The sequence below is a fragment of the Stegostoma tigrinum genome, chromosome 3, assembly GCF_030684315.1.
Source record: "Stegostoma tigrinum isolate sSteTig4 chromosome 3, sSteTig4.hap1, whole genome shotgun sequence".
Classification (NCBI taxonomy): domain Eukaryota; kingdom Metazoa; phylum Chordata; class Chondrichthyes; order Orectolobiformes; family Stegostomatidae; genus Stegostoma; species Stegostoma tigrinum.
Window position 1 is genome coordinate 59,276,400 of NC_081356.1, and position 22,343 is coordinate 59,298,742.

Sequence of the window (22,343 nt, forward strand, 5' to 3'; positions counted from 1 at the left end):
TTTAAGCCCAGCTCTTTCATTCATGCTTAGATCTAGGCTGTAATTTAGTCTATCTAGTGTCAATTTAGAGTATCTATGAGAGAAAAATTGCTGAACATCAATGAGCAAGTTGTTAGTGATCTTGATGCATCTTGATGGAATGCCTTCTATCACTTGGCTGATAATTTGGAGTAGACTGATAGGATGATATGTGGCTGAGTTGAATAGGTTGTCTGTTTCATAAACAGGGCTTACTTGGGTAGTGTTTTGCAAAATTGGGTAGATGCCTTTGTTGTAACAGGACTACAAATTTGTGGTAAAGAGGATAGCTATTTCTGGTATGCAAGGTATCAGTGCTATTTCTGATATGTTACCAGGGCCATAGCCTTTGTTGTATCCACAGCTGTCTGCTATTTCTTGACATTACATAGTGTGATATGAACTGACTGAAGACTGGTATCTGCGATACTATGGCTGAAGAAGGTTGCAAATACTTCAGGTTTATCTTTTGCACTGATGTACTGGGCATGTCCATCTTTGGCGATGGGGTAGTTGTAGATCTTGCTCCTCTTTTTAGTTGCTTAATTAGTAACCATCAATCCACGACTGAATATGGCAGGACTGTATAGCTTAGCTCTGAACAGTTGGGCATGAAATTACTTTGCCCTATCGATTGCATGCTGTTAATGTGCTTGGCATGCTAATAGCCTTGTGTTATAGATTCAGCAGGTTGACACCTCATTTTTAGGCATGTTCTTCTGTACTCCTTAGTGAACAAGGGTCACCCCTAGGTTAGATGGCAATGGTAGATACTTCGTGTCATGACATTACAGATTGGGATTGAATCCAAATTCACTGATTGTCCATAATATTTTGTGAATAACCAGTTGAATCTATGTATTTCACATGGTAGTAATGTCATAATATGATGGAAAGCATCCTCAGATGAATGCAAGACTACATCTCTATAAGGACTGTGTGATGATCATTCCTACCTCCTTCTTCTCCTTAGGCTGTCCCTCAAGACTGAGGATGACTCTGGAGCTGTGGTACTGAGGTGACAATACAGTCCAGGGCTGGATCCACAAACGATGTCACAAGACAAGCAGATGCTGTTTGAAGAGGTGAGTGGCTAATCAATGAGTGCTATTCTTGCCCATATTTGATATGATGTTATGAGACTTCATGTGGCCCAGAATCAATATTGAGGAGTCCCCGAACAATTGTAGTCCATAGTGCTGGCTCCTCTGGTGGGCCTATCTGGCTTGTGGCACAGACATATCCAGGAATGATAATGTAAGTATCCTTTGTTTGTTTTATTTTTGTTTTTTTTTAGTTTTTAATTCATTTGTGGGACAGTGTTTAGGCCATTTCTAGCTGTCCTTCAGAAGGTGGTGGTGAGCTGCATTTCCTTTGCTGTCGTCAGACACACAGTGCCATTTGGAAGGGTATTCCAGGATTTTGACACTGTGATTTTGTGAGTATGACTATATCAAACTGTTGCTTGACTAGTAAATGGAATAGCTTTCCCACTTTGGCACAATGCCTTGTGATAGTTTTGTAGGGCAAAAGCACATGTGCACAGCATAGAAACTGATAAAAAAGTAAAACCATTTTAATCAGTTTGATTCATATACATACATATAAAAATAACCAAAATAGGGAACTACTAAGGTACCTAAAGTTCAGCAAGAAAGGCTTTGCAGAGTTGACTGGTTTCTGAGATTTTATTGCTTTTTGGCTTTTCTGTAGTAGTAATGATAGAACTGAGTTGTTTACTGGGTCACTTCTGAAGGCATTTAAGAGCAAATGACATTACTGGGAGAGAGATAATGGGAACTGCAGATGCTGGAGAATCCAAGATAACAAAGTATGAAGCTGGATGAACACAGCAGGCCAAGCAGCATCTCAGGAGCACAAAAGCTGACGTTTCGGGCCTAGACCCTTCATCAGAGAGGGGGTTGGGGAGAGACTTCTGAAATAAATAGGGAGAGAGGGGGAGGCGGACCGAAGATGGATAGAGGAGAAGATAGGTGGAGAGGAGTGTATAAGTGGGGAGGTGGGGAGGGGATAGTCAGTCCGGGGAGGACGGACAGGTCAAGGGGGCGGGATGAGGTTCGTAGGTAGGAAATGGAGGTGCGGCTTGAGGTGGGAGGAGGGGATAGGTGAGTGGATGAACAGGTTACGGAGGCGGGGGCGAGCTGGGCTGGTTTTGGGATACAGTGGGGGGAGGGGACGAGCTGGGCTGGTTTTGGGGTGCAGTGGGGAAGGGGGAGAATTTGAAGCTTGTGAAGTCCACATTGAGCTTCAAATTCTCCCCCTCCCCCACTGCACCCCAAAACCAACCCAGCTCATCCCCTCCCCCAACTGCATCACAAAACCAGCCCAGCCATCCCCACCTCCCTAACCTGTTCTTCCTCTCACCGATCCCCTCCTACCCACCTCAAGCCGCACCTCCATTTCCCACCTACTAACCTCATCCTGCCTCCTTGACCTGTCCACCCTCCCCGGACTGACTATCCCCTCCCCACATCCCCACCTATGCATTCCTCTCCACCTATCTTCTCCTCTATCCACCTTCGGTCCGCCTGCCCCTCTCTCCCTATTTATTTCAGAACCCTCTTGCCATCCCCCTCTCTGATGAAGGGTCTGGGCCTGAAACGTCAGCTTTTGTGCTCCTGAGATGCTGCTTGGCCTGCTGTGTTCATCCAGCTTCACACTTTGTTATCTGACATTACTGGGAGTTTGGAATCACATGCTGAAGGGTTTGGTGACAAGAGAAAATCAGGGTCCCCTCATTTTCTGTTGAATTTTGATTAAGCTTTCATTTGAAATAGGAGGAACCCAGAGAAGGCGGGAAGGTTATTCAATGCTTCAAAGTGCAAAGGATGGTTCCAGGTAGGGGAAGAGGATTAGGGAAGTCCAGTCCCAGAGTCCAGGAGAGGTGAGGCCCAGGACTGGGTCTCCCAGGAGACCCCTGAGGTCTGGGGTGTGGGTTGGAAATGGAGAAATCAGATACCAAAGGACTATCTGTATGGAAGTGAAGCCTGGGGGCAGAAATGATCAAAGATCCCGACTGAAAGGAGGGGAGGTTGGTTGCCTTATGTGAAAGGTCGGGGGGAGTAAATGTTTTGGGTGGGGAGTTTTTCTTTGCTGGGCTTTGTCAGGAAGTTACATTGAATCCATCAGGTAAGTGGAGAAACACATAACTTCCTGATCTGGCTCTTCCCCTTGGTTTTTTTTTTAAATATTCATTTGTGATGGAGGTGTGGCTGGCTGGCCAATATTTATTGCCCATCTCTAGCTGCTGGAGATAACATGGCTACTGTAACCTGATCAGTCACCAGTACATTTCAAATGATAAATATTAACAAGACCATTTAAGTGCAAATTCACATCCTTGAAGTTGATTGGTCATATGTGGATAGGTTGAAGTCAGGATTCAGTGCTTTAATACATAGCCCATACCTGATGCAAATTCTCCCTTCTACCCACATTGTCAATTTCTACGTATTCTGATAGAGTGGACAGAAACTTCAGCTTGTGGTTTCCTGACCAGTGGTACCCACCAGGAGTACCCAATCAGAGACTTAGCCTCATTTTCATGTTGGAACAATTGGCTGTGTTGATCAACTGATACAAATTCATTTTTAGAGATTTGCTCTTCAACATAAATTCAGTTAAGTCTTTGTGCATCCTACAGTTGTGAAACCAGTTCTCTAAGATTAGCTATTTTAAATTTCTTTATTAACAGACCTATTAATAGTAGCATGTTTCAGTGCACTTCAGCACACAAGGACTGAACGATCTATAAAGAAGAATGCAATCAAGGTTTTCCCAATGAGTGAGAGTAACTAATGTCTGGTCTATACATCTTGGTCCTTTTTCAACTACTGTAAATAGTAATTCAAAGTCCTTTAATAGGTAATCTATTAACTGGTCTTTGATAACAATTGGAAATAAATTAACTTAATTAAATTTAGCCATGCATTGGATCCTAGGCGGGCTCTAGTATATTTTCACTCTCCTGGGCCATAACTGTTGCAATGTATTTTGTCCGTGCAGGATCTCACTGTCACTGATTCTCCTTTTCAATAATTTACGTTACTAAAATTGTGCAACTATGTCCTATATTGTGAATTCAAATATTGTGGGCTTTGCTAGCTGGGTCATCCATTTGTTGTCCATTCATAATTTCCTTGGAGAATGGTGGTGGCTCACCACCTTCTTGAACTGTTGCAATCTCTTAAATGTAGCTACACTGACAATGCTGCTGAGGAGGTTGGGATTTTGAACAAGTGCCAGTGAATAAGCAGTGATATATTTCCAAGTCAGGATGATGTGCGGCTTGGAATGAAGTCTCTTTAATGCCTTGCACTGATTGGAACATTCATTCCCATTAGCCTCAAGCTGATACCCATATCTGTCAGTCCCAAATAGCTGAATTAACCTGTTAATGTGGAGTCGCTCCTTCCCTTTAACCACAGAATCACAGTTGTCATGGTGCAGAAGAGGGCTGTTCCGTACATCGTGTCTGCATTGCGCATTATGAAGTAGTGCCATTTTCCTGCCTTTTTCCAATGATTCTTAAGGGACATGGTTCTGTGGTGGTAAAGTCACTGCACTTAAAACCAGGAACCTCAGGCTAATGTTCTTGGTGGAGAAAGGGGGGCTGCATGGATTTGAATCCACAATGGGAGATGGTGAAATGAGAAGTTGAAAATAAAAACAAATATGGAATTACAAAGCCAGCCTGATAGCAACCAAGTAATCTCTGCTGGTTTCTTAAAAAGCCATCTAGTTCACCTAGTGTCCTGTTGGAAAGGAAATTTATCATCCTCATCTGGTCTGGCCTATATGTGACTCCAGACCAAAAGCAATATGGTTGACTTTTAACTACAGTTAGGGGTAGGCAATAAATGCTGGCCTAGCCAGGGATGTCTGCATCCCATGAATGGAGAAATGAAAACTTGTGTTTATTCAAATATTTGTCTGAAACCCTCTGGAACATTTCTATTGAACCTGCCTCCAACAGAATCAACCATAGTGCATTCCATACGCTAACTACTCTCCGTGCGAAAAGGCTTTTTTTCACTATTATGGTTGTTTATTCTGCAAATGATTTCAAATCTATGCTCTCTGGTTCTCGATACTTTTACAAGGGAGACCAGTTTCTCCCTATTTACTCTATGCAGACATCTCATGAATTTGAAAACTTCCATTAAATCTCCTCTAAGTCTTCTCCCCTTCAAGGAAGACAGTCCCAACCTTTCCAGTCTGTCTTCATTATTGAAGTTTCACATCCTTGGAACTATTATAAACCTCTTCTGCACACTGTTCAATGCGTTCACATTCATCCTGAAGTGTGGTGCACACAACAGTTCACAGTATTCTAGTGAGGCCTAACTGGTGCCATTTAGAAACTTAGGATAACCTCCCTGATCTTAAACCATATTCTTCGCTTAATGAAGCCTACAATACTTTATGCTTTATTAACTGCTCCATCCACCTATGCTGCAACCTTTAATGCTTTAAATATATGTAGCATCGAACATCTGAAACGCACACGTTTCTTTGGAGACTTGACAGGGTAAATGTGGAAAAGTTGTTTCCTCTTTGCAGAGAGTCTAAGGCTAGAGAGCGAAATCTCAGAAAAAGGGGATGCACATTTGAGACAGAGGTAAGGAAGAATTTCTTCTCTTGGAGGATAATGAATCCATGGAATTCTTTATTGCATAGGGCTGTTCATGCTGTGTCATTAAATATATTCAATGCTTGAGATAGACAGATTTTTAATCAGTAAGGAATTAAGGGTTATGCGGAAAAGGGAGTTGAGGATTATCAGGCCAACGATGCTTCATCCAGTGGTGACACTGAAAACCCTACTTCAAGTCTTATGTCCAATGGTCTTAAATATAAACAGGTCTCTCTGGCCCTGCAACTCCTTGAGAGCAGTACCCCTTTTTTAAATGAGATAATGGGAACTGCAGATGCTGGAGAATTCCAAGATAATAAAATGTGAGGCTGGATGAACACAGCAGGCCAAGCAGCATCTCAGGAGCACAAAAGCTGACGTTTCGGGCCTAGACCCTTCATCAGAGAGGGGGATGGGGAGAGGGAACTGGAATAAATAGGGAGAGAGGGGGAGGTGGACCGAAGGTGGAGAGAAAAGAAGATAGGTGGAGAGAGTATAGGTGGGGAGGTAGGGAGGGGATAGGTCAGTCCAGGGAAGACGGACAGGTCAAGGAGGTGGGATGAGGTTAGTAGGTAGCTGGAGGTGCGGCTTGGGGTGGGAGGAAGGGATGGGTGAGAGGAAGAACCGGTTAGGGAGGCAGAGACAGGTTGGACTGGTTTTGGGATGCAGTGGGTGGGGGGGAAGAGCTGGGCTGGTTGTGTGGTGCAGTGGGGGGAGGGGACGAACTGGGCTGGTTTAGGGATGCAGTAGGGGAAGGGAAGATTTTGAAAATGGTGAAGTCCACATTGATACCATATGGCTGCAGGGTTCCCAGGCGGAATATGAGTTGCTGTTCCTGCAACCTTCGGGTGGCATCATTGTGGCAGTGCAGGAGGCCCATGATGGACATGTCATCTAGAGAATGGGAGGGGGAGTGGAAATGGTTTGCGACTGGGCGGTGCAGTTGTTTGTTGCGAACTGAGCGGAGGTGTTCTGCAAAGCGGTCCCCAAGCCTCCGCTTGGTTTCCCCAATGTAGAGGAAGCCGCACCGGGTACAGTGGATGCAGTATACCACATTGGCAGATGTGCAGGTGAACCTCTGCTTAATGTGGAATGTCATCTTGGGGCCTGGGATAGGGGTGAGGGAGGAGGTGTGGGGACAAGTGTAGCATTTCCTGCGGTTGCAGGGGAAGGTGCCGGGTGTGGTGGGGTTGGAGGGCAGTGTGGAGCGAACAAGGGAGTCACGGAGAGAGTGGTCTCTCCGGAAAGCAGACAGGGGAGGGGATGGAAAAATGTCTTGGGTGGTGGGGTCGGATTGTAAATGGCGGAAGTGTCGGAGGATGATGCGTTGTATCCGGAGGTTGGTAGCGTGGTGTGTGAGAACGAGGGGGATCCTCTTAGGGCGGTTGTGTCGGGGGCGGGGTGTGAGGGATGTGTTGCGGGAAATACGGGAGACGCGGTCAAGGGCGTTCTCGATCACCGTGGGGGGAAAGTTGCGGTCCTTAAAGAACTTTGACATCTGGGATGTGCGGGAGTGGAATGTCTTATCGTGGGAGCAGATGCGGCGGAGGCGGAGGAATTGGGAATAGGGGATGGAATTTTTGCAGGAGGGTGGGTGGGAGGAGGTGTATTCTAGGTAGCTGTGGGAGTCGGTGGGCTTGAAATGGACATCAGTTACAAGCTGGTTGCCTGAGATGGAGACTGAGAGGTCCAGGAAGGTGAGGGATATGCTGGAGATGGCCCAGGTGAACTGAAGGTTGGGGTGGAAGGTGTTGGTGAAGTGGATGAACTGTTCGAGCTCCTCTGGGGAGCAAGAGGCGGCGCCGACACAGTCATCAATGTACCGGAGGAAGAGGTGGGGTTTGGGGCCTGTGTAGGTGTGGAAGAGGGACTGTTCCACGTAACCTACAAAGAGGCAGGCATAGCTGGGACCCATGCGGGTGCCCATGGCCACCCCCTTAGTCTGCAGGAAGTTTTTTTTTAATGCTGTTTCTCCACATTCTTTCTACCAAGATATATCACCTCACACTTCTTTGCTTAAACATACCAATTAACAAGTTTCACACTCATAGAATAAATGCCAAGCTATTAGATGTGTGATGGCAGATGTAATTCAACATTGATATGTATAAATTGTAATTTTAGTTAAAATAAGCAATAGAATGGAGCACACGTATATTGTAACATTTCTCAGGTAACATAAAAAGAAAGAAGTCTAAGGCTTTTGATTGTTACGTTGTTAAAACGAGAAGTTCAACATTTGGAGGCAATCAAGGTAGTACACACAAAATATAAAGATATACATCCAGGGCAATGATTTGAGCTAAGAATGTGATTTTTAAGTCGACCTGGCCTTAATAGGAAGGAAACAGTCCTCAGCTCTTTAGGATCCAGGGTATAATCCTTGAGCAAGATGGGGTAATAAATGTAAGTCAATTCCCAATCTAATTTTGATCCTTTTTTAATGATGGAGAAAATGCACAGCTTAATAAGTGTCGATACATCATTCTAAAACTGTCTGCAAGGATTTAATTTACTATTTTAAGAAGAAAGAATTTAGACCATAAAGTTTCCTGAAGATACATTGAAATCATAATGTTTTTTTCCTAAACCATCAGCACACTGATTGTGTGGTCCCCCAGAACAGCAGCACAGCCGTGTAGCTGAGAGGTAAAGCTGTGTATGAGTTGCAGCAGGTGGAAGGTAAAATAATTTGTTTGCATTTCTATTTCAACCGTCCCAAAATATTGGCATAAAGATTTTTATTTAGTAATTCAAGGGATGTTGTTGTCGCCAGCTAGGCCAACATTTATAGCCCTTCAGCACGTCTTCGTTAAAAAGCTTGCTAGTGTTTTAGCTTTGTCTTTTAGGCTGATATGTTGGGCTCCTACATTCGTGGGGATTGGCTTTATGTAGAGCCTTCTCCTCCAGTGAGTAGTTTAACTGTCTGCCCATTCTTGATTTGATGTGGCAGGACCTCACAACTTAAATCAGATTCATTAGTTGTGGCTTTATTGGTGATGGAGATTAAACATCAAGCATTGGTTAGAAGGTTGTTTTGTTTACAACAAACAAAGAAAGAACAAAGAACCATACAGCACAGGAATAGGCCCATCAGCCTTCAATGCCAGTGCTGACACATTTTGCCTTTTCGTACTAAAACTGTCATCACTTGCAAGATTCATATCCCTCTATTCCCTTTCTATTCATGTATTCATCCAGGTGGTCCCTGAATGCTGCTATTGTGTCTGCTTCCAACACCTCCTCCGGCGGTGTGTTCTGGGCACTCACCGCTCTGTGTGAAAATCTTGCCTCGAACATCGCTTTTAATCTTCTCCCCCACACCTTGAACCTGTGTCCCCTAGTACTTGACATCTCCACCTGGGAAAAAGCTTCATACGATCCACTCTATCTATGCCAGTCACGCTCTTAAAACCTCTAGCAAGTTGTCCCTCAACCTCCTGAGTTCCAGTGGAAACAAACCTAATCAATGAACCTTTCTTCATAACTAAAATCCCCCACACCAGGCAACATTCTGGTAAACCTTTTCTGTACCCTGTTTAATGTTTGTAATGTTTTTCAATGTTTGTTTGCTGACAGAAGGAGGCAATTCAATTTAGAAACAAACAGGGGTAGTTTTGGATAACAAAGTGTGAAGCTGGATGAACACAGCAGGCTAAGCAGCATCTCAGGAGCACAAAAGCTGACGTTTTGGGCCTAGACCCTTCGTCAGAGAGGGGGATGGGGAGAGGGAACTGGAATTTTTGGAATTGGTTTTGTGTGGGCAACTCACTGTCTAGGGAAACCAAAGGAAACAAATGTTGATCAGCACTGCATTTGGCAGAAAACTTTGTTGTTCATCATGTGGAATGTGGATGGAGACTTGAGCTCAATTTGAACTTTATGAACAGTGAAGAAGCTGGATGATTTACCCAGCTTGCACCAAGGGGAAGACTACCACATTAGTCGTCACAGAATCTCATGGCGGAAAGCAGCTTCAGTAGTTAGCTTGGGATAAAAAACGCTACGGTAGCATACTGGAATAAAGCAATTTATGTCTCTCTGTAGCCAGGACAAGGGGCCAAAGGGTTCACAATCATGAGCTCTGTAAAGAAAATTTGGATAGTTGCGTAGCTAAAAAGCTAAGGAAATACTCCATGGAATTGTACCTCAGGGAACGGCTGAAATATTGAAGAAAATGTCTGCTGGAGAACAGTGGCATACGCATGAGTTGTTCCTTAGAAAAAGTGAATTAATTTTTAAGAGTTTGTGATATATGGGAACTCTTGTGAGTGGGTGGGTGGGTGGAATAGATGTAATAAATAGAACTGAGTTTGTATGTTTTTTTTAAACATACATCTTCATAAATTACAGTGTAAGGTTGTGGCGCTTGTTTTGTTCAATTTATTTTTATATTCTATAAGGTTTACTTTTGTTTAAAAATGAGAAATCAGTTAATTTCTGCGTGTAGTCAGTGTTGTTGGAGGAAACCCCTCATGTAAAGCACTCAGCCTGAAGCAGCCCATGGTAAGGGAATGATGGCAGTGATTTGGGTCATGCCATCTGTGGTTCAGGCTTTAGAACCTTGGGTAGATAGTGTTCAGGCGTCAGCGTGGGTGAAATGGCAGAATTAGGGACCTGGATCAGAATTTTTGGGCTGTCAATGGGATAATGATCATAGAAATCATAGAACCTCTAATCTGTGGAAGCAGGCCTTTTGGTCCATTGAGTCCATACCAACTATCCGAAGAGCATGATGCTGATGAGAATTTAACTGATTCTTTGTAGATGACCTTTGGTTTTGTTTCTTTCACACTAGCTCCTCTTACCTCAGGGCAAACGTATTTTGCTGCAGGGGATCTGAGGCAGATTATTCTCTTTGCCAAATTAGTGTTTGGGGCACTTCTGTTCAGATGTTTGCAAGTGATTCCTTCCTGCCATTTTGATTCCTTCATAGGCTTCATGTAGTTCCTGGGCATGTAATGCCCAGTTTGGCATCCTCTGACCTCACTTTCCACAACATGTGTTAGGTTCTTAAAAGTGTGTGTCTTCGGGAATGGAAATAATGGTTTATGAAATATATTTTTCTTTGAGAAAGGTTATTAAAGTAATTCTTCATAAGAATAAGTCAGATATTATATTGCACATTGAATACGATAGCAAGGCTAATCTTTAAGAACATGAAATAATGGAATTGGATGATTGGTCCTTTTGTGAGATAGCTAAGTGTAATTAATGAAGGACACAGACAAGTTTTGTGAATTATAATCAAAAAATGTTGTTTAACCATGCAGTGATAGTGGATATTTATATCAATCATAATGGCATTCCAGTCAGTCTCTGAAGACTGAAGGCTTTTATCTTAATGGACAAGCCAACAGAATCTATCTTAAACCTGGGATACACTCACATTTTGTAAACAGGGCTAATAGCTTAAAAATGTTTATTTTTCTCATGATGGTTGAGTTAAAAAGTTCACTGTTCACAAGCAGCAATACCAAATCAAAGCCCTTTCAAGCAGTTACAACACTGGAGCTTTTAACATAAATTGGGTAAAATCAGGAAATAATATAAAATGAATTATACAGGCAGCACTGTGGGTCAGTAGCATGCACTGCTGCCTCACAGGGCCAAGGATCTGCATTCAATTCCAGCCTTGAGTGACTGTCCGCATGGAGTTTGCATGTTCTCCCTGCTTCCGTGTGGGTTTCCACTGGATACTCTGGTTTCCTCCTAGGTTAGGTGGATTGGCCATGCTAATTTATTCATAGTGTCCAGGGGTGTGCCCACAAGATGGATGAGCCATGGTAAATGCAGGAATAAAGGAATAGAGCTGTGTTTGGCTAGAATGCTCTTCAGAGGGTTGCTGCAGACTCAGTAAGCTGAAAGGCTTCTTTCCACATTGTAGGGATTCTATTCTACGAATATTAAGAATAAAGGGGTATGAATATGCTAAGAAATTTATCTTCCACCAGACCTCTCCCACCATTAAAGCCTTTAGCAGTCTCAAAAAATGAAAAATATTCATTAAAACGTCTGTAATTTTCTGTGGAGTTAATATATCTGATCCCAGCATGCCCATGATCAGATTCCCAATGTGCTGTCTCTCCAATCACTTTCCTTCAACTGAACTTCAAACCAACACCTGAACAGAAATAAAAGAGAGGAACAAGTATTAACAGTTAGCAAAGTTAGATACATGGCTGGTCAAAGGAACTGGAATGAATCAAATGAGACTGGAGTGGGAAGGCATAAAGAAGGTGTGACATGCACTAAACCTAGGGGACTTGCGACTAGTTTCACAAGCATGCTGACACCAGATTAGCAAGAACATTAAGAGCGTCTCCTTCAATGGGTACAAAGATGTGCACCGACAGCCCCCTTCTCCTTGTAAGTTTCATCATCACCTGAAAAAGAAGTAATGTTATTGGTAACTTAGTGAGATATCTTGAGGATTTGTATAGCAATGATACATTATTGTGCTTGCTGTTTTTTTTTAATTCACTAATGGGACATGAGCATTGTTTGTTGACTAGCATTTATTGCCCGTCACTAGTTGCCCCTAAGAAAGTGGTAGTAAGCTGCCTTCTTGAACCCCTGCAGTCTATGTTCTGTAAGTTAACCCACAATGCTGTAACAGAGAATTCCAGGACTTTGAGCCAGCAACAATGAAGGAGCAGCGATACATTTAAAATTCAGGACAGTGAATGGCTTGAAGACGAACTTGCAGGTGGTGATATTCCCATGGATCTGCCGCCCTTCTCCTTCTAGATGGAAGTAATCAAGCATTTAGAAGGTGCTGTCAAAGGATCTTTGGTGAATTTCTGCAGTGTACCTTGTAGATAGTAGATACTGCTGCTACTCAGTGTTGATGGCAGAAGGAGTGGATATTTGTGGATTTGGTGCCCATCATGGGGGCTGCTTTGTCCTGGATGGTGTCAAGCTTTTTGAGTGTTGTTGAAGTTGTATTAATTCAGACAAGTGGAGAGTATTCCATCACATTCCTGACATGTGCCTTGTAAATCGTAGACATGGTTTAGGGAGTCAGGAGGTGAATTACTCACTGCAATATTCCTAGCCTCTGACCTGCTCTTGCAGCCACTGTACTTATATGGTGAGTCCAGTTGAGCTTCTGGTCAATGGTAGCCCCCAGGTTGATAATGGAGGATTCAGTCATAGTAATATCATTGAATGTCAAGGGAAAATGGTTGGGTTATCTCTAATTGGAGGTGGTCACTGTCTGGCACTTGCATTGCATGAATGCTACTTGCCACTTGTCAGCCCAAGCTTGGATATTGTCCAGGTCTTGCTGCATTTGGACATGGGCTGCTTTGATAATGTGAGGAGTCATAGATGATGCTGAAGATAATGCAATCATCAACAAAATCTCCACTTCTGACCTTATGATGGAGGGAAAGTCATTGATGAAAAAGTTTAAAATGGTTGGGCCTAAGACATTACCCTGAGGAATTCCTTCAGAGATGTCCTGGAGCTGAGATGACTGACCTCCAACAACCACCACCAGCTTCTTTTATATCAGGTGTGAAATGGAGAGATTGACCCCTAATCCCCATTGAGTCCAGTTTTGCTACATGATACATGTAGCTTCTTGATGGCACACTTGGTCAAATGTAGCCTTGATGTCAAGGCCTGTCACTGTCCCGTAACTTCTTCAGCTCTTTTGTCCATGTTTGAACCAAGGCTGTAATGAAGTCAGTAGCTGTGTGGCCCTGGCAGAACCCAGACTGGGCAGTTTATTGGTGAGCAGGTGCTGCTTGATAGCACCGTTGATGACACCTTCCATGTGAAAGGGGGCAAATGTATGGGAGGTAATTGTGAGGCTAATACAAGCTTCAGAGTCTTGGAATAGCAACAGAAGGAAGTAGTGTGAGGTGTGCAACTGTGATTTTGATAGCAACAAGGAATGAGAAGACTTTTGTGTACTGGGGCTCCATATGGTGCAGATTTAATATCAGCGTCAGGAGTGTTAAGCATAGCTACCATTGCCAGGTCATTACACTTCTCCTTACATTGTTGCCAAACCCAAGCACTTTGATGTTTCCCTCCTCCATGATTTGTTGCACTTTAGCTGCAACACTTCATGAAATGTTCCTCATCTCATTGATTTCCTTTTCCTGAATCTCTAATGTTGCATCTGAATATCTGTGGCATCTTCTAGCTTTTGGTCTTTCAGCTATTTGACTCATATAAGTGAAAGAATATAAGTGAATTATGGGTGCCTGTGATCTAGCAGCATTTCACCCTTAAAGCGTTCAAGTTACCCTAACATCATGCAGAGTAGCTGAACTTTTGCCCCACATAATTTCCCTCTGTCCTATTCCCTACACATTTAGCCAATCAACAGCATATAAGCTGTACTAACAGCTCACCTGCCAAAAACAATCAGCCTCAAGCAAGAAAATTATTTTTGTCTGGTCCAGTTGGTTGGATGGGGAGATCAAACACTCCTTGCAGTTTAGCACAGAAGTCCAGCTTAAAGGACTATTGATTGTGAATGTATTTAATTAGCTGGATGGAAGTAAGAGGCTGAGGCTCTAAAATTCCATTTGTGTACGAGAATGGGGTTTGGGATGATCACTTAATGGGGGCCAGAATCTGGAATAAAATGTGGCTCTATCGTAAAATCTGTATAACAAGCCCAGCAAATTTTTTGCGGACAAGTAGGGAGGTTTTCTGATATCTCATTCTGAGTCAATGGTTCTAGGCTGTAAGAATTCTCAGATAGAGAGCTAGCAGTAAAACTCTTAGAAATTTGCCACAAAATGTCCTTAACAGTGATCACCCTTCCCAATGTTGAAGCTTTTCTGCCTTGGACTGGCATGTTCTAACCAAATTTTCCAGGCCTCTGTTCGAGGAGCAGTATTGATTGGTCTGTTCAGATCTAGGTCAATTGCCCTCAACTATGTAATGACTTTCTTAAAGTTTGGATCAGGCTCTGTAATATTGTAGCCATAGTATCATTCTGACTTGATCCTATCAACTGAATGATGATATCCAGAATTGTTTTATTATTCTTTCATAGAATGTGAGTACCACTGGCAAAGCTGGGATACATTGCCAATCCCTAATTGACATTAGAAGATGGTGTTGAATGGCCTTTTGAAACTGTTCATGTCCATTTAGTGTAAGTACAAGCATGATGCTATTTAGGATGGAGTTCCAAGTGTTTGATCCAGTGAATATGAAGGAATACAACATTGTTCTATATCACAGCAATGAGGCGCTTCAAAGGTCTGTTCAACTGTTTTCAGTTTTGGGATTTCCAAGAACACTGAGATCCATTGAGTCTAAAATTGTTCATATTTTTGCCAATAGCAATGCACAAATTGAATGTATTGGATGTTGGTAGAACATTCATAGGCCAGCCTTCAGTATTATTAATGCCATTTTGTTTTTGGCTACAGCTATGTTCAAAACTGGGACTCTTTCATAGACAACAAGGTGTAGACCTGGATGAACACAGCAGGCCAAGCAGCATCTTAGGAGCAGAAAAGCTAACATTTCTGGCCGAGACCCTTCATAGGAGTCATGCCTGACATAGGAAGATGGTCGTGGTTGTTGGAGGTCAATCATCTCAGCTCCAGGACATCTCTCCAGGAGTTCCTCAGGGTAGTGTCCTAGGCCCAACCATCTTCAGCTGCTTCACCAATGATCCTCTCTCCATCTTAAAGTCAGAAGTGGGGATGTTCGCCGATGATTGCACAATGTTCAGCACAATTTGTGACTCCTCAGATACTGAAGCAGTCAATGTCCAAATGCAACAAGTTATGGACAATATCCAGGCTTGAGCTGACAAGTGGCAAGTAACATTGATGCCACACAAATGCTAGGCTATGACCATCACCAATATAAGACAATCTAACCACCATACCTTGATATTCAATGGTGTTACCATCACTGAATCTCCCACGATCAACATCTTGGGTGTTACCATTGACCAGAAACTCAACTGAACTCACTACATTAACACAGTGGCTAGAAGAGCAGGCCAGAAGCTAGGAATATGGCAGCGAGTGCTCACCTCCTGACTCCTCAAAGCTTGTCCACCATCTACAAGGCACAAGTCAGGAGCATGATGGAATACTCCCCACTTGCCATCATCCAGGACAAAGCAGCCTGCTTGATTGGCACTATATCAACAAGCATTCACTCCCTCCACCACAGATGCTCAGTAGCAGCAATGTGTACTATCTACAAGATGCACTGCAGAAATTAACCAAAGATCCTCAGACAGCACCTTCCAAACCAATGACCCCTTCCACCTAGAAGGACAAGGGCATCAGACGTATGGGAACACCACCACCTCCACATTCCCCTCCAAGCCGCTCACCATCCTGACTTGGAAATGCATTACTGTTCCTTCACTGTCGCTGTGTCAAAATCCTGGAATTCCCTCCCTAATAGTATTGTGGGTTAACCCACAGCAGGAGGACTACACCGGTTCAAGAAGACAGCTCACCACCACCTTCTCAAGGGCATCTAGGGATGGGCAAGAAATGCTGGCCAGCCAGCGATGCCCACATCCCACTAATGAATATAAAAGAATGTTACCGCTTAATAGACTTTTTCTGGGGTTTCCATCTTTTGCCTTATTCTACAGCTACACACAGGTGTTAAACTAAGGATATCCTACTGAATGGAGGTAATAGGATCATGATCCGTAAATTTGCATTACCATGTGTGCAGCAATAATCCTGGTTCTTAAAGCAACATTTAATCTGATATCTTTTGTAAACTTCAGAAGAGGGCAGGGTTCTGTGTTGACGCAGGCAAACAACAGTAAGCTTGTCACTCTTGGCGCTGAAGCAAGGTTAACCTCATCAATTATATACAGTCAACTCCCAGCCCTGACTGGATTCATCAGTGGAAGCTCACTATTAGTGACAGGGCAGGAAATAACATGCAATTAAAGCTCATAAAGGCTAGACCTATGCTTAAAGGGCTTCCTTAATTCTTTTTGGACACAAAACCTGGAACTGGCTAGTTGGGTGATGAGCAATTCATTTTTTAAAATGTTGTTTCAAAATGTAGCTTGGGCCCCCAGAAGCACACCGCCCGCCCCCCCCACCCATGTAATAATTCATTCCATTCTGATTGACCTGAAGTGAGCCAGTTTTAGGACCAACACAACGATATGCAAGAAGGCTCAGAACACATTTAGCAACAAGGAATTTTATGTGGTAAGGTGGACCACTATTTCACTATTTGTCTCCCTACAACAATGAAAATGTTTACGTTGAGCTGCACTGGCTGCTCTGAAATGCTAGGGCAGTAGTTTGACTAACCTATTTCTTTCTTTCTTTGTTCTCCACCAAGAATTGTCATAATTCCTGGACCACCCTGAAGAGCAAAGCATAACCCTTGTTTTATTTTATCTTCTACACTCTGCTTCCTCCATCCTCACTTCAAATAATAGTTGCAAGGAAGTCTTGAACTTCTTTGCTTATCAAAATTGAATTGGCCTATTCATTTCCCTCTGAAGATTCCTTCTCTGCTTCTGATCCAACCTGTTCAATCTCTCCTCCCTAGCCTAGCTCAAGTAAATTAATATTTTCTCCCCTATTTCTCCACATTTTCTTTCTGAGCTCAACTTGATCATGAGGCCCACTTTCTGCTTTCATTAACACTAAATTGATTACCACCAACTTTCCTTCCTGGGCTTTATGTTGAGCTACATTTGTAAATGTCTACTTAGGCAGGACCTTCACTTATTTCAAAACTTTCAAATCACTATCACTCTTCAGCTGCAAAAAGCCCACATCTCTAACCTCATAAACTTTTGGTGTCTTCCTTCCTTCTCTAAAGCCTTTGAAACCGTTAGGTAGAATTTAATGCTCTCAGCAGTTGGCAATCCACCAGCTAGACAGGCAGTGATGTGGCCTTCTCAAACATTCCACATTCCCCTAATGAGTACTTCTGGTTTTGTGGGAACCCGCAAAGATATTAGGGGAAATGGACTCACTAAAGGCAGTCTGTAAGCTCTGGCAAAGGGGTTGGTCTGATCTTCAGGGAATACATGGATCTTTCAATTTTTGGAGACCCTAAAGGAATTCTTTCACACTATTGATTTCTGAATATTTGTACATATGCTTGCTGGTCTTGTCCAAGGGCTCATCAAACACATCTGAACACAAAACAGATCTTCATGACCATAGAGTAATTACAGAACTTAAATACAGTGTGACTAATCCATTGTGTTGAAGTAAAAATACAATGTGACAGCTTATGGTAAACAAATTCCATTAATACATTTCAAGGTTTACACAAGTCCTCAGTATTATTATAATTTACATCGTAGTGTGTAGTCAGTGATTATTTATCCAAAGTGAGGGGCCATCAAGAAAAAGCATTTGAAATTTGAAAACCTGTTCTATATCTTGACTGGAATTCTGTTACTTTTCCAGTGGGGACTTAATTACATTCATACTTCTCCATCACTCAAATCTGCAATCCAGCTTCCCCAGTGAAAAGGGAGAGCCTATCATAGCTTGGCTGCAGATCCTTTTGAGTTGCAATGGTTTGCCATTTCCGGACCAGAAGTAGTAGGCCCGTTAAAGTTGCACATCCACCTGAAAGAAACCGAAGCCTGCAAAATGTTGCAAGTGGGGATTATAAAGGAAAGACAAGAGCTTCTATGTGATCCTCTCTTCTCTTGCGACACTATCATCACTTCCAGGGGCCGTTCCAGTGGTAGATCTGAGAAGTTGCAATAATTTGCATGATGAAACCAATCTCCTGGGAACTTTTCTTGCACTACCATTCTCTTGAAACAGGTAATGAAGGAACATCATATGATGGCCCTAGGCTGGACAAAGCAGTGTATGCCTCACTCACTTTCCTTTATTTTCTGCTGCTATCCTATCTAGTATTTTGTAGGATCATGATGAATCTAGCCTCAAATCACTTCAGGTTATCATTGTGGCTATTGTTGCATCCATGCTGTTCAAAGCAACTAACTTATCCAATTTTCCAGCACTTAGCTTATAGTCTTTCATGCGTTAGAATCACAAGTCCACATCAGTCAATGAGTTCCAGATTCCCACCATCCTCGGGGTGAAAATGATTTTCCTCATTTCTCCTTCAAAACCTTCAGCCCCTTACCTTAAATGTAGCCCTGGATCCACTTCTGCCTCCACCCTGGTCATTTATCCCTTCATCAAGGGAAAATATTTCTTCTTCTTTACCCTATCAATGCCTGTAATCAATTAATCTCTCTTCATAATGGGAATCTTCCAGCCCAGGCAACATCCTGGTAAATCTCCTTTGCCCCTCTCCAGTGCTAGCATATCCCTCTAATAATGTAGATTCCAGAACTGCACACATATCTACCTGTGATTTAACCAACATCTTGCAAAGTTCCAGCTAATATCCCTGCTCTTAAACTCTTTGCATTGACAAATAAAGCCAAACATAGCATATGTCTTCTTAACCACTTCAGCCACCTGTCTTAATATCTTAGGGAAACATTGCTTATGCATACCAAGGTCACTCTGATCTTCGGTACATTCCAGAGAACCTATATTCTTCATGTATTCCATTGTCTTGTTTGATTGAACCATTTTTATCTTAATTTAGATGTATTCTGTAATTTCCTCCAATTATTATTTCAGACTCTTGTGCTCCTGTATTTATTTAAAATGGTATGACAGTCTCATTTACAACTAATAAGGGCACCAAATAACCGGAATTTTCCTTGAGCAGCAACATGAATATAGTGTGACATTAAGTGCCTGTTGTACTCACTGTGCAATATTCAGATGATTGCAATCAATGCCACTGCACTGTTCTCTCTCAATGAGATCAGCTGCATCTTTACTATAGTTTGTATTTTGAAATGGAGGATATTGTATGTGTTAGAATGGAGGCATAGTTATTAAGTCCACCTCGAGGGAGCTCTGAATTGTATGGGATTTGCTGTACTTAGTACTTGTAGATTCGATTCCTGCAGTGGTTCGAAAAAGGAAATGAAGCAATCCCCTCAATGCAGAGTATTCAAAAATGGCATTTCAAAATGATCACAGTTTTCATTCACAAAACCTGCTGAGTGAAACAGTTCAGTTCAGTGAAAACCTGGTGGTTTTCCTGAGCAACATGCTCCCCAGATTATCCTATTTAACCTTTGACTTCATAAAGGATACATCTTGCTTTTAAGCTGATGACCATTACACTGAAGTCCTCTATTAGTATAATAAATAATTGTTCACCAACTTTGATCTTTGTCTCTGCTGGTTAAGTTCTTGTGGGGTTTGTTGCTGTGGGTTTTTCCATTAACTCTCCTGTTGATTCTCAATAATGTTGGGTTAAAGACAAGTGTCTCTCTGGGACTTTGGTTATACATGGGAGTGGCACTAAAATATTCTCTTTCAAGTCATCGGCAAATTAGTTAAGATGTACACATTATGTGGCAGTTGATGTATTCCATCCCTTCCAGGCACTGCATCTTATAAAAGCAGTGGCATTGTTTCTTTCTGAACCTTTTAAAGGCCAAGTTGTAATATTGCATGAAGTACATTTCTTCCCATGTGAATTCCTATAGATCTTGTTTTATGGGAATTTTATCGTTTAATATGCAGCTACAATTCATTGTAATAATTTACATCCTGAATATATTCTAAAAGTTGAAGGAATTTGATTCCAAGCTGCTTTATTCAACTTAATTTACAGTGGCCTGTGGGCAATTGACAAATGAATATTATGTTTTTTACAATGTTAAGACGTTACAAAAATGAATGAAAAATGGGAGCTGGTGGAAGAAGAATTCTATCATTCCTTGGAGAGCTGATCAATGCACCTCAGTAAGAGTTTTCAGTGATGCCTAAAGTAACCATGTCAAATCTAGAAATGGCTGAGGACTGGCTTTTATGATGCTGTGTTATCTATTCTGCAGTTCTAGCTGAAGACACTAGCAAATGCTTCAACTTTGTCTTTGCAACAACATTCTGGGCTTCCACTGCCATTGAGAGTGGGGGGTAGTTGTGGTACTTATTCATTAGGTTTTTTATTTATTTGCTCCATGTCATTCACAGATGGGTGAGGCAGGATTACAGAACTCAGATCTGATCAGTTGTTTATGATATTATGCTTCTATGCAATGGGATATTTGCTATTGTTAATGCCACTACTTAAATACAAGATATAGTTGTTGGCGTATTTTTCTGCAGCTAAGAAAATTAACTCACATGGTAGTTTTTGTAAGAGACAGAGGAACAGGAATTAATTTGCACCCAAACTGAAGCGTGGCAACAGTTACTGTGTTGAAAAGAGTGTTCAAAAGGACCACATGAAGTAGGTTTGAAGAATCAGCAGGACGTGACTGGTGTTCTGGGTGCTAATTGTGACATAGGAGCCTGCGTTTTAATGGAAAGAGGCTAAATCCCGGCCTCAGGACTCCACCTTAGCAGATTCTGAGACCCTGTGATTCTTTTGTCGTTCAGTAATCTCTCAGTGCAGAATGAGTATCTGTATTCTCATATATTCATTGGCCTTACTGGACACTTCATTATTCTTTTCTCACTTGATGGTTGGACAGAAATTAATTTCACCAGAGATCAGAAAGTCATGCGATACCAACTCCCTGACCACAATTCCTCAGGAAAATAGTATATTGTTACAATCTCATTTACCATTACCATGAAACTTGTTACCTTTCATTCTTCCAGTAGATGCTACAGGATTGAATATAAGAATCTATTTTGAGTTGTTAAATCACTTCTGATGTTAAATGTTCTCACTTCTGCAATTAGCTATGAAACAGTTTTGGACAATTTCCCTCCCTTTATCTTTGACAACTGCCTTTAGGGAACATATTTTTGACAGACATGTTGTGTATTCATATATTAATATGCCTATGTTATAAATCCTATTAGAGCTATAGGGATAAAAAGTACTCTCAATGTTACTATTATAGAATTCCTTCATATAGGAAGTCATTTCAATCAGAATGGGAAATCTCAAAGCTTTGCAGACCAGTATTTTGCAATGTATAGAGTTAACAGGGAAAATTAAAAGACCTGTACAGTTTCCAATCTCTCTTTTGCTTTTTCTTTAGAATTGATGAATGTAACAATGAATTCATCCTGTTGCAACAGAAAAATTATCTTGGGCTTATTTATCTAAATAGAGATTTTAACTAGATTGTAGGTAGGCTTTATGTTCTTGTTACCTATAAGGATAAAATAAATGAATGAGTCCCACTCTGAAAATCTATTCTAATTGATTACATATTTTTCATTAAATTCACCCATTTTCAGTACTGCTGACAGTAAGACATAATTTGTCAAAACTTTTTTCTTGCACTTTTTGTGCCTTATTGATGTAGCGCAGTGGAATTGAAGCCCTTCTATTACTTGAATCATTTCAAAAGTTAGACATTTTATCAAAGTACGCAATGACCCCAGTGAACCAGTCAGATAGTGCCAGGTTTAAAAACACATAGACCAAGTTTGTGTATTTAACAAGAATCACTATTTATTGAACATGTGTAGGCTCTTACCACAGGTAGCAGCTATGATTTACTGACATGTAACTCTACTAGTTAAAATTCTAAACCCCTTCTAAATCCCTCCTACATATACATTCAGATAGGCGTCAGAGGTCAAAAAGAAGTGCTGTTATGGGTGGAGGAAAAACAAAACTAGGTTCACAGGAATAATGTTTTCATTTGCCGGAA

General features: G+C 41.9%; 1 long non-coding RNA gene across 1 annotated transcript in view; it reads left to right on the forward strand.

The window, feature by feature from the left end:
- The window catches only part of LOC125451051 (uncharacterized), a 151,416-nt gene that overhangs the window by 52,652 nt on the left and 76,421 nt on the right, over positions 1-22,343 (forward strand). Inside the window, exon 2 of the long non-coding RNA XR_007247199.1 lies at positions 992-1,103. This is a non-coding gene — a long non-coding RNA (uncharacterized LOC125451051). The remainder of the gene's footprint in view (positions 1-991; positions 1,104-22,343) is intronic.